Source organism: Falco punctatus (assembly GCF_963210335.1).
Source record: "Falco punctatus genome assembly, chromosome: 2".
Classification (NCBI taxonomy): domain Eukaryota; kingdom Metazoa; phylum Chordata; class Aves; order Falconiformes; family Falconidae; genus Falco; species Falco punctatus.
Window position 1 is genome coordinate 2,420,700 of NC_137581.1, and position 16,412 is coordinate 2,437,111.

The window sequence follows — 16,412 nt, forward strand, 5'->3', positions numbered from 1 at the left end:
ACTTTGCCCCGGGGGTGCCACAAGGCCATGGGCACCTCTCCCCAGGGGTGGCACAGGGTCATGGGCACCTTGCCCTGGGGGTGGCACGGGGCCATGGGCACCTCGTTCCGGGTGACAGCACGAGGCCACGCACACCAGCCCTGGGCAACAGCCCCTCACTGGGCTCAGCTCCTCATGCCTTGCAGGTGCCAGGAGAACGTTTCTCCCTCCCCAGGCCCTGCCTGGCCATCACAGCCCCCTGGTGTGGACAGGCACCCCGCCTTCATCCCCTGCCTTCACCCCCCACCTTCACCCCCTGCCTTCACCCGCTGCCCGCTCCCCTGCCCACCTCGCACCTCCTTAGCTGCTTCGCCCTCTGCTCCTGGCCCCAGCAGCCGTCGCTTTGGCTCCCGTCCTTCTCCTCCCACCAAGGAGAGGTTGGCCACGCAGCAGCCCTGGCAGCTGCTGAGGAAAAACCCTTTGGATAGCTCTTCCTCCACTCCAGCCTCAGTTTCCCCTCTCACCGAGTGGGAATCGGACGGATCTGGGCGCTGGCAGGGTTTGTTTCTATGGCAGTGGGGACAAGTGCCACCATGACAGGAGCAGATGCCACCAGCAGCTTTGGAGCCGCAGCTGCCGGGCACCCTGGGTTTGGGGAGCAGCACCCCTGTGCTGGCTGGGGAAGGACCCCACCATCCCCAGTGGGTTCTGGGTATGGGGACTCCACAGAGGGGGAGCGGGGTGGTCGAGGGGCAGCGATCTAGCCCTGTGGGTGGAGGTGCATCACCCTGTCATGGGGGTGGAGGTGCATCACCCTGTCATGGCCGTGGAGCTGGGGAGGGGGGAAGGACCCCGCGGGGGCTGCTCCTGGTGAGTCACCCTCCAGCTGGGCTATAATTAGAGATGGCAGCAAGGGGGGGTGCGGGCAGCTTTGTCAGCCGCTGTCCTTAATGAAGCAGGCAGCAGCAGGGCACCAGCACAGCCAGGAGGGCCACGGCTCAGCACCCCCTGGCAGGATGAGGGGTGCAGGGGGGTGAGGGCAGAGCTTCCTGCCCCGGGGACTCCAGGGCATGCACCCTGAGTCAGCTCCCATGGGGCAGGGTCTCCCTGTGCCCATCACCCTGACCAGGCCACCACAGGACCCACCAAGTCCCCTTGATCAAGCCCTGGGCTCCCCAGCCATGGGGACACCTCGCTGCGGGGACACCCTGCTGCAGGGACCCCAGCAGCAGCTCAGCCTGCCCAGCTCTGCCCAGCCTGGACGGATCCTGCTGGCTCAGGTGCGGGTCCTGTGCTCTGTGCGTGAAGCAAATTCCCAGTGGGGCTGATACATTTCCCCGTGGGGCAGAATCACCCCCTAAGAGCTGGGTGCTCTGCAGCAGCTGCCAGGCTGGCAGGATCAGTGCCAAGCTTGGGATGTCATTGTCACCAGAGCCACACAGGCAGCAGGTCACGGGCCCAGTGCAGCTGCCTGGTGGACAGGCAGGTATTGCTGAGCCCACACAAAGGCACAGTGTGGGGCTGTCCCCAGCTCCCCTGTCCCCAGCTGCTCATCCTGGCGCCTGGGGACAGGGCTGCAGGGACACGGGGCTGCAGGGCGCAGGGCTGCAGGGCGCAGGGCTGCAGCACCACAGTTGCACGCAGGCCCGGCCTCTTAGCCAGCGTGCATGCAACAGAGCCCACCTCCCTGGCCAGCTTGTTAACAACCCGGTATAATTACGAGCCGCTCCAGCTCACTGACTCATGCAGTCCTCAGGGTGTCACAGTCGGATTGGGGACATGCAGCATCCACCCCTGTCCCGACCCTGGCACAGGGCTGGGAGCTGCTGGGGAATAAATCCAGGTGCTGGGGAGAGGCAAAGGAGCACATTCCCCAGCCACGTTTCCTACGTTTCCACTCTGACTGTGGGTTTTTTTCCCTTTTTCCGACCTGGGGTTGATAGACTGGTGCTGCCCATCCTGTCTCTCCCCAGGGATTCGGGGCGGCAGCCTGCCAGGCATCCCAGCCCTGCTTCAGCAGGAGGGTTGTTTAATGGCATAGGAGGGAGCGAAGTTCATGCAAGCTAGTAAATATTAACCCTTACTTCAGTCAAAAGACGCCGGGAGAAACCTCCTTTGGTGTCTGAGACCCACAGACTCAGCTTTTCCCTGGGAGAGCAGGAGGTGCCGGCAGCAAACAGCACCAAAGCACCAAAGCCGGGGGATTTGGGGGGAGTGGGGGTGGTAAGAAGCAAGGCTGAGCCTTCCAAGCCCATGTAGCCCCAAAACACCAGCAACGCGTTTCTCCCCATGCCCAGGCCCCATTGCAGGTTGTGTTTAGGAGGGAAAGCTGCAGAAACCTGCCCCCAGAGCAGCATTGTAGGGTATACTGGGTATACTGGGAGTACAGGGATGCCGGGTGCTGCCTTGCCCAGCGTGGGAGGGGAGCGTGGCCTGGCGGTTACCAGCTGTGCCAGCGTTGCTGTAAATCATGTCAGATCAGTGAAGCTTCATTAAGTGGCAGCAGTGGCACTGGGGTGGATTGCCGGGCCAGATCCTGGCTCTGGTAGTGGCTCCAGGGAAGCACAGCTGGGACAAGGACAGTGACATCTCCCTGAGCATCCCGGCAGCATCCCTGACTGGGGGGGGGGGGCACACACCGTGTGGCCAGGCATGGGGACAGGGTGCACATGGCCACGGGAGGCAGGGGGGAGCAGGGCGGGATGCCTGGGGCTGTCGCATCCAGCACTGAAGATGCCTCATTGCACCCCACGTCCGGTGGATGTGTGGCCGGGGACGTGTGGCCGGGGACCAGGGAGCGGGGACACCGGGGCTACAGTGTCCCTGCCTGTGGCGCGGTCCCTGCCACGGAAGCAACCCGGACTCAGCTGGCTGGAGCAGAGCTCTGGGGACGTGGCCGCTAATCGAACTGCTGTATCTACAGATAAATTGAGGTGTTACTTCGCCAGAGCTGCTAATCCGGGTGACTCTGCCAGCTCTAAATTCAGGCGGAAATAAATCCATCTGTTCTCCCGCTCGGCCGCTAATCCCCCCGGCCGGGGCTCTCTGCAGCAGCCAAGCCTCACCGCTTGCTCCGCGGGGATGTAACCTGGCGCTGGACGCAGCTGCCGATCAATATCTCATTTGCTGCTCGCCGAGGAAGGCGGTGATGGCTTCTTCACCAATAAATCCTACCCAACACCGCAGCCCTGGCTGGTGGTGGCCAAAATGGGGCCGCACCACAAGGGTTACATTGCCCACCAGAGCAGGGGATGCTGCAGCGTCCCTCCCCAGGGTGATGCTCAGGGTCCGTTGCCACCGAGCCCTGGGGACAAGGCTCAGGGTACCGGGAGGCTCCGTGAGCCCAGACAATCGATGGCACCGGCGGCTGCAGCCAAACTGCTTCAGAGCAGAAGGAAGAAGCCGCTGGCTCCTTCCCCTCCCATTAAAGATGATGTCTCTGCTGCTGGGCAGGAGCAGGCAGGGCCTCCTGCCCACAAGGAGACCTGTGCATGTCCAGGAGTGAGGAAGACCTGCAGCAGGGCAGGGAGGAAGAGTGGGGCAGGAGGGCATTGCTGCCGGGGATCATTTCTGGGAGAGCTGGGGCTGGCAGGGCAGAGGCTGCTCCTGCAGCTGCTGGCAGCTGGGACGTGTGTGTGCGTGTGTGTGTGCACGGGTATGGATCAGTTTGCATGTTCCCTGTGGGCGTGCATGCATGGGGATGTGTGCTTAGGTGGACTTGCATGGGGGGGTGTTGTGTTTGTGTGTGTACACGCGTGCATGGGGTGCATGGATGGGGCTGTGCACGCGGTGGCGGGGGGTTGCACACACAGGGATGCATGCAGGGTGTGCTTGTGTGTGCATGCACAAGGGGTGCAAGGAGAGGGGCACATGCATGCAGAGCGTGCATGCACAAGAGACATGCGCTTGTGCAGGCACAGGGTGCGTATATGCACAGGGGGTGTTCGTGTGCATGCGCTTGGGGGGCACGTGTGGTGATGGGGGTTGTATGCACAGGGAGTGCACATGTGTGGGAGGTGTGTATTTGTGTGCATCACATGTATGTGAGTGGGGTGCACATGCACGCGAGTACACACACACTCCCCACCTTTCCCTCCATCCATGTCCCGTCGCTGACAGCCAGCCCTCAAGGCCGACCCCAGGGGCAGCAGAAGCCCCACAGCCCCCCCACAGGGTCAGCCTCCGGGCTGGGAGCCACTCAGCCTGGTGTTTGCATTCCTGCAGCTCCACGCTTGCACCCTGTGCACCCCCACGTTTGCACCCCACGCAGCTCGGTGTTTTGCGCAGCCCCACGTTTGCACCCCGTGCACTCCAGTGTTTGCACCCAGTGCATCCCTACATTTGTATGGGCTCTGTCCTGGCTGGGGACACCCCTTCCCTTTCCAGCACGGGCCAGGAGCAGCCAGCTTACCCAGAGCGATGCAAAGGCCTCACTGACCCGCCCCGTCCCCACCTCAGCTGTCACGGGGCTCACTCCTGCCATCGCTGCCACCCCAAGAGCCAACAGCACCCTGTCACCCCTGGCACATCGTGAGCCCCACGGATGCCCAGCACCCAAAGGGATGCAACTGCAGGAACCGAGGCATGGCACAGACCCAGGGCTGGGCAGGGACACAGGTGTCCTGGCACCTGGCCCCTTGGCAGGGACAGTCCCCGGGAGATGCCAGCTGTGGGGACCTGGTGGCACCGAGTCCTGGGCATGGGCAGGGATGGTTTTGCGCTGGTTGTTGCTGCTGTCATTACTACTGTGGATTTTGAGCTGAGCAATGAAGGGACCTGGCTGAGGGTGATGAATAAGTGATGGAGCCCTTGGAGGGTCTCTATGGAGACAGCTCAGCTGCGCGGGGTGCCGGGGGGGGACGACGCTGGCAGTCCCCGCATCCCATAGCAGTGGCCAGGGAGCAAGGGCTAGTTAGGGGGGTGGGGGGGGGTGACAGAGCCCTCTCTGCTCCCCGGCAGCTGATTGCCCTTCCCAAGAAGGCTGGTCCCCCTTGGGGCTGGCTGGAAGGTGTGTAAAGGGCTGTTCTCTCCGTTTCCATCTCTCTCCCCGGGGCTGCAGCTCCCTCCTGTTCCTCAACTGCTTTCCCCAGTGTGGAGACAGCTTGGCTGGTCCTTGGCTATGAGCAAGCGCTGCCCATGGTGGCCACGGACACCTCCAGCTTGGCTTGCAAGGGCTTTTACCCCCTGGGTGGCTCAGCCCCCCTGTCACATGCAGCCTGTCCCCTGCGAGCATCCTGCACTCGTGGGGTCAGAACACACACCTGCTGCATGCTCGGGGGGGTGAGGGACAGATGACACCCATGGGGACAGCTTGCATCCAGGGGGACAGCGTGTGTCTGGAGGGACATGCACCTGGGGGAAAGCATGTATATGGAAGGTCACCACACACTTCGGGGACAACACGTGTCTTAAGGGACAGCAACGTGTTCTTGAGGGACAGCAGGTGTTTGAAAGGACCGCACGTGCACACAGGGACAGCATGTGTGTCAAGGGACAGCACGTGTTCTTGAGGGACAGGAGCTGCCTGAAGGGACAGCATGTGTCTGGAGGGACAGCATGTACCTAGAGAGAGGGCATGCATGAGGAGGGGGGACAGCAGGTGCCTGGGGGACGGCATGCATGGAGGGGACTGCACACATGGAGGGGACGGCATGCATTCAGGGGACTGCATGCACTGGGGACAGCATGCACTGGGGAGACAGCAAGTGCCCAGGGGGCCCAGCCCCCCCAGACATGCAGCCCCCCCAGCACCGTGTGCTGTGAGCGCAGCAAGGTGCAGGGTGAGCCCCAGCCCCGTTAGCCCCCGCTGTGAGCTCTTCAGCCACAGACAGCAGGCTGCAACTCCGGAGCACGAAGCTCAGAGCCCAGCCTGCCTCCAGCCTCCCTGTGCCTCAGTTTCCCGCCGAGAAAACAGCTCTGACCCCCCCAGCGGAGCCCGCAGGGCTGCCCCACACAGCAGGCACGGCTCAGGGGTGCAGGCAGACCCAGCCCGGCGGGATGGGAGCCTCATTTAGCAACTTCATTTGGCGTTGCCTTGTTTTTCCCCACCTTTTATCACCGTAAATTTCTCTTCTGATACATTCTAGGTGAAAAATAAATGAAGCATCTGAGCCAGGTGGGCAATGTTCTTCCAGAAGCACTTAGGCAAATCGTTAGTACATTAATGACTGTGCCACGCCGGCTATTCCAGGTGGCCAAGCAGCAATAAGGAAGACCCCAGACCGGCCCAGGCATATGGAGGACATGGATTTATTGCCAGATTAAATACAAGAATAATAGGTGATCTCCATTAGCAATGGGCTGCGTCATTTCGTACTGACCCTACTCCAGCTGCAGGACATGAGACTTCTGCCACGTGTTCCCAGTAGTCCCTTCTGTTCGCCTTGGCCCCTTGTGTGGTGGGTTTGCTGCCAGGTGACAGCAGACTGAGGTGCCACCACAAGCACCAGGGACTCTGCCCCGGGACGGGAAAGCAGGGCTGGTTTCCATCAGATTTGGAGACTCCTGAGAAATTTGGCACAGGGGGAACAGGCTTTCCATCCCCACGCACACATCCAAATCCCATGGGCTTCTCAAAAGAAGATCTGAATTATAACATCACTTAAGCCAGGGAGGCTCTGAGCCTGACCCAGGAATGCTCAGTACCCCACTACAGCCATCACAGCCTGGGTGCGTGTAGCCAGCACAGCTCTCTGTCTGTGCCCATGGCCCCCAGAATCTGTGCCCCCAGCCCAGCATAGACAGGAGGGCAGATCTGGCTGAATTCCAAACACTTTCACCAAAAGGGCACCTGCTCCAGCCCTCCTCTTGCTCCAGGGACACGAACGCACACAGCTCAGCTTCTGTTTCCCCAACATGTTCCCTCGTCAGCAGGACCCCCTTGTATGCTTGAGGAGGGAGAGCTGCATTCCCAAGGGCACCACAGATTCCCAGGAAGGAGTAACTGTGTCCCTGAGGGCACCATGGATACCCAGGGAAGGACAGCCATGTCCCCAAGGTCACCATGGATGCCCGGGCACTATATCCTGCTGTGCTGACACTTTGAAACATGCTGTGCCTCAGTTTCCCCTCTAGACCCAATGAGACCCATCTGATAGAAAGGGGACAGAAGGGAACTCCAGCTCTTCTCTAGCACCTTCAGGCACTTCCTACCCCACTCCTGGTGGAAATCTCCTCCTTGGAGGCAAATCAGGTCAAAAGAATGCTCCATTTCATCAAAGGGGTGGCAAAGGGATGAGTGGGGACATGGGCAGCGCAGGCAGGGACCTGGCAGGACCATCCCCAGGGACCCTGATGTGGGGGTAACACGCAGCTCTCACTCCTCCCCACACTCGTACAGGTTCCTACTGGTGTCCCCAGGATCTTCCCCCTCTCAGGACAACTCTCCGTGGGCATCCCTTGGAATCCCACGCTCAGGCACCTGCTGCCACTCTTTCGCCTGGCACCTGCCTGCTCCAATTCCCCCTCGTTATCTCTCTTTTGTTAACAATGCACTCACTCGCTGATTTAACCTGGATTAAAACGGGATCACTCGCTTGCTTGCTTGTTCTCCTCCAATTAATTTGTTCGTCACTTCTATTTCCAAATTAATTCATCAGGCTCTTTGGCAGGGAAATAACAGCGGCACACGGGGTCTGCGCTGCTTGGGAAGGGATCAGTGTTAATTATCCCAGCAGGAAGAACTGGGATGGGAAGCAGAGCAGGGAGCTCATCTGTGATAGGGACCTGGATCCAGGGTGAGCAGCATCCCCTGGCCCACCTGCGAGTATCCCACCGAGGATGGGGGGCACGGCGTGGGGGACCCACAGCTCAGCCACGCTGGCCCCATCACTTCCACACTCCATCAGGAATACGTCACAGGGACAAAATCCTCATTGAACAAATTATGGCACCTCTGGGGGTGTTGCCCCGCTCACAGTGGGGGCGAGGTGGGGGGCCAGGCTGCACCCCGCAAGGGTTAACGCTGGGTACAGCACGAGGTGTTCGAGCTAAAAATACATGGTGACTTTTTCTGTATTTGCTCTAATGAGTCATTCTCTTTAAGTAATTTATTGCTCATTACATAATCACTTTCATTTTCAGCTCGAGAAAAATGGAATATTTTCCCCCCCCCCCTTTTTTTATTTTTTTAATGAAAAGGGCATTTAGCAAACCCTGCAGGCACGTGAGCATCAGCCATTTTCCCAACCCATCCCTGCATGTTTCCACCAGCAGCTCCTCGGCTCCTTTCGCATCCTCCAGCCAAAGCCTTTCGGGAGCACCTGGGTGATGCTGCTGGTGCAGGGGGGCTCTGGGAGGGGACAGAGCATCCTGGGAAGGCACCGGGGTGGGCTTAAGGGGCTGGATCCCCAGCACCCAGCCTGGCCACATCTCACCTGGCTGCGGCAATCACCTGCTGACATGGCCCTGTGTCCCAGTAATCCCAGCACTGTCTCAGCAGTCCCAGCACTGTGTCACAGCAAACCCACAGCTGTGTCCCAGGAAGCCCAGTGCTCCATCCCAGTAATCCCAGTGCTATGTGCTAGTAATCCCAATACAGCATCCCAGCAAGCCCAGTGCCACATCCCAGTAATCCCAGTGCCATGTCCTAAGAAGTCCAGCATCATATCCTAGCAATCCCAGCGCTGCATCTCAGCAATCCCAGTGCTATGTGCCAGCAAGTCCAATGCCACCATCCCAGCAAGCCCAGTGTCATAACCCAGCAATCCCAGTGCCATGTCCTGACAATTCCAGTGCCATGTCCTCATGACCCCAGTACTGCATCCCAGCAAACCGTGTGCCATATCCCAGCAAGTTCCTTGCTCCATCTCAGCAATCCCAGTGCCGCATCCCAGCAAGCCCAGTGCCGCAGAGCCCTGCAAGCCAGCAAGATGTCCCAGTCACACCAGTGATGCCAAGCCACAGGGAAGGGGACTCCAGCCACCCTTAGTGCTGGGGGGCAATGGGGGGGGGTATCCAGCTCAGGCCCTGGCTGGGGCAGAGGGATTTACCCGCTGCGGGGCAAGAGCCCTGCTCTCCTACCCCTGCCAGCCCCCACTGCTGGCAGCTGCTCACTCCCCTGCCACTGAGGCAGGACCTGGGTGGGGGGGGAGTCTCGGTTTGGAGCTGCAGACTAGGAATTAACTACACCAAATGTTTTATTTGTGTAGAAACGCAATTATGTTAATTAAAGCATGTCTGTAATTACAGCACTTAGTGGCCCATAAGTGCACAAGTGACTCTGGTGACTTTGGAAGAGCTGGAAACCTGGAGGATGGCTTGCTTCCAGCACCAGCAAGGTCCTCAGCAGGGTGAGACCTGGAGTCTCCATGGGGTGACAGCAGTGACCCCAGTGCCTGCAGAGCTGGCCGCTGCCTGTACTCTGCAGGGAAAAGCGAGCAGCGATCTCGGGCAGGGCACAGGACCAAGCTGGGGCTCATTGCAGAGGATGCCTAGAGTGCGTGGAGAGGGCAGGACGGATTGGTACCCACAGCCGCATCTCAGCACAGGCATCTGCCAGCAGCCACGCCGCAGTCCCGCTGGCACCGGGTGCAAGGGCAAATGGCAGGCACTGCCGCCAGTGCCCCAGGGATGAGGGAGCAGGAGGAAAAGGCTGTCCCTAGGGGCAGGGGTGGCCATCACTCTGGCTGCAAGGGGGGTACAGCCCTGGGTAGGCACCAGCGGCCAGGCAAAGGGAGAGGCTGGTGTGAGCGAGGCAGGGGGGGAGCAGGCTTGGAGCCCCAGCTCTGCAAGCAGCTGAGGCTCGAGAGTATATCTGGAAGGGAAAAATAAATGGGAAGCAGAGGAACATGACAGCAGGAGCAGCGGCCAGACAGACCCACGGGCTGGCTGGGATCAGATAACTCGGGCTCCAGGCAAAGGCAAGGTGGGAGATGGTGCCTGCCCCCACCTCAATAAAGCCCTTGCTGTGGGCAGCGTGTGACAGGGGGTGGGGGCACGATGGGGCAGAGGGGAGATGCCAAAGGGGCACAGGAAAGCCTGGAGCAAGGGAAGCACAAACTCGAGGTGTTTTGGGCTGGCAGAGCAGTAGGCATCGATGGGCAACTCCAGGGTCCCTGCACAGCCAGGAGACCTCTCCTCCATTCTTCAGCAGCGAAGAGCACCCGGAGGCTGCAGCCTCCCACGCTGGCACCTGCCGACTCGGATTTCATCTTCCCCAGCCTCAAGCAGCGACAGAAAATTGCCTGTTTACTGCAGTCACCGAGCCTGAAGCCGAAGGATTTCGCTGTGCGCATCCAAGAGACGGATCACAGCGCAGGCACGGGGTGCCCCGTGGTTAAGCATCACCGTGGCATCCATGGGCAGGATGGGCAGGGATGGCTGCTGAGCTCCCATGTTTAATTTGGAGCCATCATCAGCTCCGGGTAATTACAGGCCTGCATATTAATGGCCAGGTGCTGCAGGATGCCGGGCAGTGACACACCAGCTGGCAGGAGCGCGGGAGGGGAAAGGGGAACGGTGTCACTGAAGCTTTGCCGGGTGCGATTTATTTGCTTAACAAACGCATCGAGCCCTAAATGCCTTCGATAAGTCTGCAGAAAGGCTGAGTTCTGTTTGCACGGCAAACGCACTTCCCCGGATGCTGCCTGGCCCTTAAGCATTAAGGTCCTGTGCAGACAGCTGCCTTCGCTGCCAGGCTGGAAAAGCAGCTCCCCAAGGCTTCAAGGAGCCGCAGGAATGCAGCCCAGCCCTGTCTGACGGGGCTGGAAAGCCTGGCAGCCTTGCAAGCCTTTAAATCCCCTTTGCACAGCAGCCCTGCAAGCCTCAAATCCTCAGCCCCATTGCATAGTACCCCTGCGAGCCTGCAAATCCCCATGGTATAGCAGCCCTGCGAGCCTGCAAAATCCCACTGCGTGGCAGCCCTGCAAACCTGCAAAATCCCCAGTGCATAGTATCCCTGCAAATCCATTGCGCAGTATCCCTGCAAGCCTGCAAATCCCCATCCCCGTTGTATGGCAGCCCTGCAAGCCTGCAAATCCCCATCCCCATCACACTGCACCCCAAGATGCCAGGACCCAGCTCGCTGGAAGCAGGAGGGTATCCCCCAGCCTGCCCCAAGCTGTCTCCAAGGGGGTAACACAGGGAATGCCAGGTGACATGGCAGCACCGGCGCCGGAGGGAGAGGAAAGCAGGAGTGCCACCACTGTGGGGACCTCCAAGCGAGGCCACCGGCACCCTGAGGGAGCCGTGCCTGTGCCGCAGCGCCAGCATCAAGCCAGGCAGAAGCAGCGCCTGGCGTGACAAGGCAGGGAGAGAAAACACACGGTTACCCTGAATCTCCGAGGAATTGTCCTTGGATAAATGCAGCATTACAGACTCTGCCAACTCATCTTTCAATTAGTAGGTTTAGTTGATAACCAGAGGAAAAATTAAAAAAAAAAGGCAGCTGGAGGTGGTGGTGTTTTAGCATGTGTTCATTATCTTCCCAGAACTGTTTGCTGTTTTTTCCCTTTCCTGGCTTTTTTTTGCCTTCCCCGAGTCCTCCTCCCATCCCGACGCACAACCAGCCCCACTGGCACAACCAGCCCCACTGCTCATCCCTGCCCAGCACATAACTGGGCTCAGCACCACATTGCAGGTTCAGGGTCTTCTTCACCCGTTGCCACCGGCAAAATTCCATGGGAATAGAGCAGGACCCCAGCATCCTGCCTCTGCTGTCTGTTCCCCATCCCTCCCTGGGAACCACAACCCCCCTGGAGCAGGGATCCTGTCCCAGGCTGCAAGATCCCAGATATCTCACCAAACCCTCTTGTGTGTAACCACAGTGCAAGCGGCAGCCACTCACTGGGCGGCCTCCCCTCCAAAACAAGCCAAGTCTCCATGTCAAGGAATTAAATGCAGTGCAGGCGCCATGCAAATACATAATATTAATATTAGCAAGAGCAAGCCCAGGGATCCAGACCATCAGAGGAGGGAAGGGAAAGGACATGGCTAAAAGACGCTCGTGCCTTTGAGGCTCGTTAGGGTGAGAGCTGCTTCATCTGACACCCAATTGCTTAAAAGCCCTGTTTGGCTGAGCTGAGCTGAGTTTTTAATTTGCCTGAAAGGAGGGAGGGGGCAGCTGGGGACAGGGGCCAGCAGTGGGGACACAGGCACCAGGGCTGGCATGGGCACCAGAGGAGGGATGGAGCTGACAGAGAGATGCAGGGACACGCTAACCCCGTGGGACAAGGGTGTACCCCTGGCTGCTGCGTTGCCCAGGGGACAGCAGTGTGTCTTACTCCTTACTCAAGCCATGAAGCTGTTTTTATGTCTGACCAAGCCTCCTACCCAAGGAACTCGCTTTTCCCCCCATCCCTCTTTCCTCTCCAGGGAGGTGACAGTGGCAGGTGACAGGGGCAGCGGTGGCGAAGGACAGACCCCTCCTTTGGTGGGGCATGGGCAGCTGTCCCCAGCCCTGCTGCTGTCCCTTGCAGCGAGGACACAGGTCCTGACACTGATGGGAAAGATGGGACGACAAGCAGCTCAGCCCTGGGGTGGGCATGGAGATGCCACATCCTCTGGTGACGATCCCCAGCACTGCCAAAGCCCCCACACAGCCCTGCTCAGCACCCTTGGCACCAGCTCTCCAGCAATGAACTTCAATCGGCTTCTGCAGCGTGGCCAGATCCTGCTGCAGGTGTCACCAGCATGGGGCTGGGTCGGGCTGGTAGCAGTGGACCGCACTGTCTGTGAATTAACGGCTTTTCCACAGGGTGAACCGCTGGCCCCAGCTCCTCTGCTATGCCGTGCCCAGCCAGGGCACCTGCAGGAGGGCTGGCAGCCAGGTGCCACCCAGCAAGAGCCCCCATCCCCTTCCCTTAGGTGGGGTCCCCATGACAGGGTCTGGTTCGCTGCTGTGTGGTGCCGGGATCCCACCGAGCCGCACAGGGAAGGACAGAGCAGGGTCCCCAGAGTAGCACCTTGGCCTGGCGTGCCTCTCCTGTGCCTGCAGACTGGGGGGCTGCAGGAGGGAGGGGAGCGGGGGGCACGGCTGGTGTCCCTGCTGCCCGCACTGGTGCCCAGCTCGGGCTCTCCGCACGCTGGGCTCAAACAGGGGGCTCGCTTCCCAGCACGCTGCCAGCACCCATGCACAAGTGACACACAGGCGTGCCTGCCTTGGCACTTCTCGCGGAGCTGCCGGCTCACCAGCCCACGGACCTGCTGTCCCATCTCCCTGCCAGCGCGGTGGGGAGGGGTCCCCAGCAGCACCGTGGGTCCCTGCCAAGCCCCCACCACCGCAGAGCCCCTCCGTCCTCACCAAAACAGGCGCAGCTGCAGCCCACCCATGCACCCAGGGAGCTGGCTCCCACACTATTCCTGGGGCTGGGGGAGAGAAGACCCCCTTTCCATCCCAGCATTCCCACGGGATGCAGTGCAGCAGGACAGCCTGCTCCAGTTCCTGGAAGAGGTGGTGATTGTGGCTGGACCCGGGTTGGGGGCAAAGATGTGCCCCTGGCATTGCCCTGATGCAGCTCCTGGGGTGTGGATACATAGGGAGCCGCTGGCACCGCTGCCCCCTCCTCCCAGCCCATGGCACGCATCCCACCTCGGCTCTCCCAGGGGGTTTAAGGCAGTTGGGTAACCCCAGGGGTATCTTGTCCATCTGGCGGGTGCAAGATGGGAGCCAGCCCCTCTCAGCCTCTCCCTGAGTCCCCCCCAGGGTGCAGCAAGCCCAGCTCCCACCACGACCATCCCCTTTTTCCACAGCATCCTCCGGGACAGGTGCTTGCTCAGCTCTGCAGGTGCCTCCACTCATATCCCGGGTTTGGCCAAGGGAAACCAGACCCAAAGGGTGCCTTTGTGCCCTCATGCTTATTTTGGGGGATACTCGACCCTCCGCAGCTGGGCTGCGGTTTCCTTTGGGGCAGGAGCCTGGCATTTACTCACAGAAGTTTCTGATTGCTCCAGCCCTCCGCCAGCACAGCCAGACCGAGCCCAGACCCGCTGTCCAGTGGCACAGTGGCAGCACCCCTGGTGCAGGCAGGCAATATCAGGCTTGGAAGAAACCCCGTAATTAACACATTACAGGGCTCCACTGGAGGAGCCCAAGCCTCTGATGGTGCAGAGCACTGGAGGGAACCAGGGAAAAGCAAAGAGCAAAAATGTAATTAACAAAGGTCACAGTGCTCCTGGCTCACACTGCTGAGCTGCGGCACTGCCTGAGCCTACCTCGACCCTCTCCCTCCTGAGGGACCCCCTGCAGCTACGGGAGGCGAGGAGTAGAGGAGCCGGAGCATGCACACAGCCACAGGCACTGCTGGCAGCTGCAGGTGTGGGCTGGAGCAACCAGAAGCCTCTACCAGAAGCCTCACCTATGCCCAGGTGCCCATCACCCTGGTGTCTGACACCCAGGTGGCCCCACCGCCAACCCTTGGGCTCACTGCAGCTTCTCATGCCTTGAGATCTGATTTGTCCCCGGGCTGTGGATGTGCCCCAGCCTGGCCACATCACTCCTCACTCAGGCTTTAGGAAAACACTCGAGTTTTGGAAATTTCACCCGCCAGCACTTGCTGACTCAGCACCAGGCCCCCTCCCCGGGTGTAGGTGAGGAAGGGTGGGAGATGAAGCCATCGCAGGCGGCAGGTCCCGGCCATGCTCTGGCTCTGCTGTGGTGGAAGCATATGCGCAGGGTGAGCCCGGCGCTGCCTGTCAGGGAGGAAGGAGCCAGCTGTGTGCAGTGAGCAGAGGCAGGGTCCCAGGACCCCTATCCTCGGAAACACAACCCTACCCCTAGTTCTAGCCCAAGCTCTCACCCTAACCTCAGACCTAGCCCTAACCTGAACCTTAGCCTTGGATCTAACCATGACTCAAACCCTAACAGGAACCCTGAACCTAAACTTAGCCATAGTTCTAACCTGAGCCCTAATCCTAAACCAAAGATGAGGTCTAACACCAAGCAATAACCCTAAGGATAAACCTAACCTTAGTCCTAGCCCTACCCCTAACCCTACACCTAACATTAACCTTAACCTCAACTCTAGCCCTAACCCTACTGTAAACTTAGCCCTAGCCCTAAAATTAAACTTACGGCTAGCCCTAACCCTAAACTTAGTCCTACCTGTATCCCAATCCCTAAACCTAAACTTAGTCCTAGCTCTAACCTAACCTTAGCCCTGAACCTAAACCCAGCCTTAGCCCTAACTGTAGCCCTATCGCTAACCTTAGCCCTGACCCTAACATTAACGTCAGCACGATCCCTAACCCTAACATCAGCCCTAGCCCTGGCCCTAACCCTGACCTGAGCCCTGACCCAACCCTGACCCTAACCCTGACCTCAGCTCTGGCCCTAACCCCGACCTCAGCCCTGACCCCAACCCCGACCTCAGCCCTGACCCAACCCTGACCCTAACCCCGACCTCAGCTCTGGCCCTAACTCTGACCTCAGCCCTGACCCCAACCCCGACCTCAGCCCTGACCCAACCCTGACCCTAACCCCGACCTCAGCTCTGGCCCTAACCCTGACCCCAACCCCGACCCTAACCCCGACCTCAGCCCTAGCCCACCCATGCAGCAGCCGGAGGGGGGCTGAGCCCCCCTGCTGTGTACCAGAACCGCCTCCCCCCACATACCCACACCCCATTTCCCACCTGACCAGAAGAACCCCAAGTGCTGCGGAAGGACCGGGAGGGTCCCCATGTCCCGCAACCCCCCCAGGGAGGATGGTGCTCAGGCCCAAAGAGCCCCCCAGCCCCTGCTGCGCCATGGGACCCTTCGCTGGCGGCCAGCAGCAGGAGCTCCGGGCTCATGGGCAGCAACAGGGCAGAGATTTTTCTGCCTCAAGTAGCTGGGAACAAATTCCCTGGTGGGGTGCTGTCACCCTGCTGGAGCTGTCACCCCGCTGGAGCTGGGAGAGTAAAGGTTCTGCTGGCACTGACACCCGTCCCCACTGCTGGAGCCGCCTTGCTCAGCCCTGATTTATTGAAAGGCCGCGTGCCTTCCACTAGAAGGATGCTGCCATCAACCTGGCTGTGTTATCACTGGTAAAAAACAACAGGGAAAGGCCCAATTTTTATGGAGAGCAAGGAAAAACACGGCAGCACCCATGGCTTGTGTCCTTCCAGCTGGGCTCCAGCTGAGTGTCGGCTGAAGGATGGGACTGTGGACCCCGTCCCGGCTGTGGGACACGGGGCAGCCCTGGCCTTATCCCCTTGCAGAGCAGAAACCCCAGGCTGTGAACTGCTGTGAAGCCATACGGACATCCCAGCTCCATTCGGAGAGGTGAAAAGGCTCCAGCTTGGGATGGTCCAGTGACGTCCACACTGGGCTACTCAATCCCACCGCTTCATGCCCTGGGTCCCAGGGTGGGTGCCACCCCAGCGAGGGCTCATATCCTAGGCTACAGCTCCCTGTATTCCCAGGTAGCAGCGTGTTCTGGCAGCCCTGCCTGCACCTGGCTCCCACAGGCAGGAGCATCAGGGCTCTGCCACCACGGGGTGAGGTTCAGGGTGCCC

The 16,412-nt window shown here is 60.0% G+C and overlaps 1 protein-coding gene and 1 long non-coding RNA gene across 2 annotated transcripts in view; both read right to left on the reverse strand.

Moving 5' to 3' along the window:
- Positions 1-16,412, reverse strand: part of PDE2A (phosphodiesterase 2A) — a 64,273-nt gene that overhangs the window by 35,475 nt on the left and 12,386 nt on the right. The gene's annotated exons all lie outside the window — the stretch shown is intronic.
- On the reverse strand, positions 8,087-15,344 carry LOC308059172. The gene is made up of 2 exons (XR_013926155.1): positions 15,306-15,344; positions 8,087-15,199 (listed from the first exon to the last, which is right to left on the reverse strand). It is a non-coding gene; the product is annotated as an uncharacterized lncRNA (long non-coding RNA).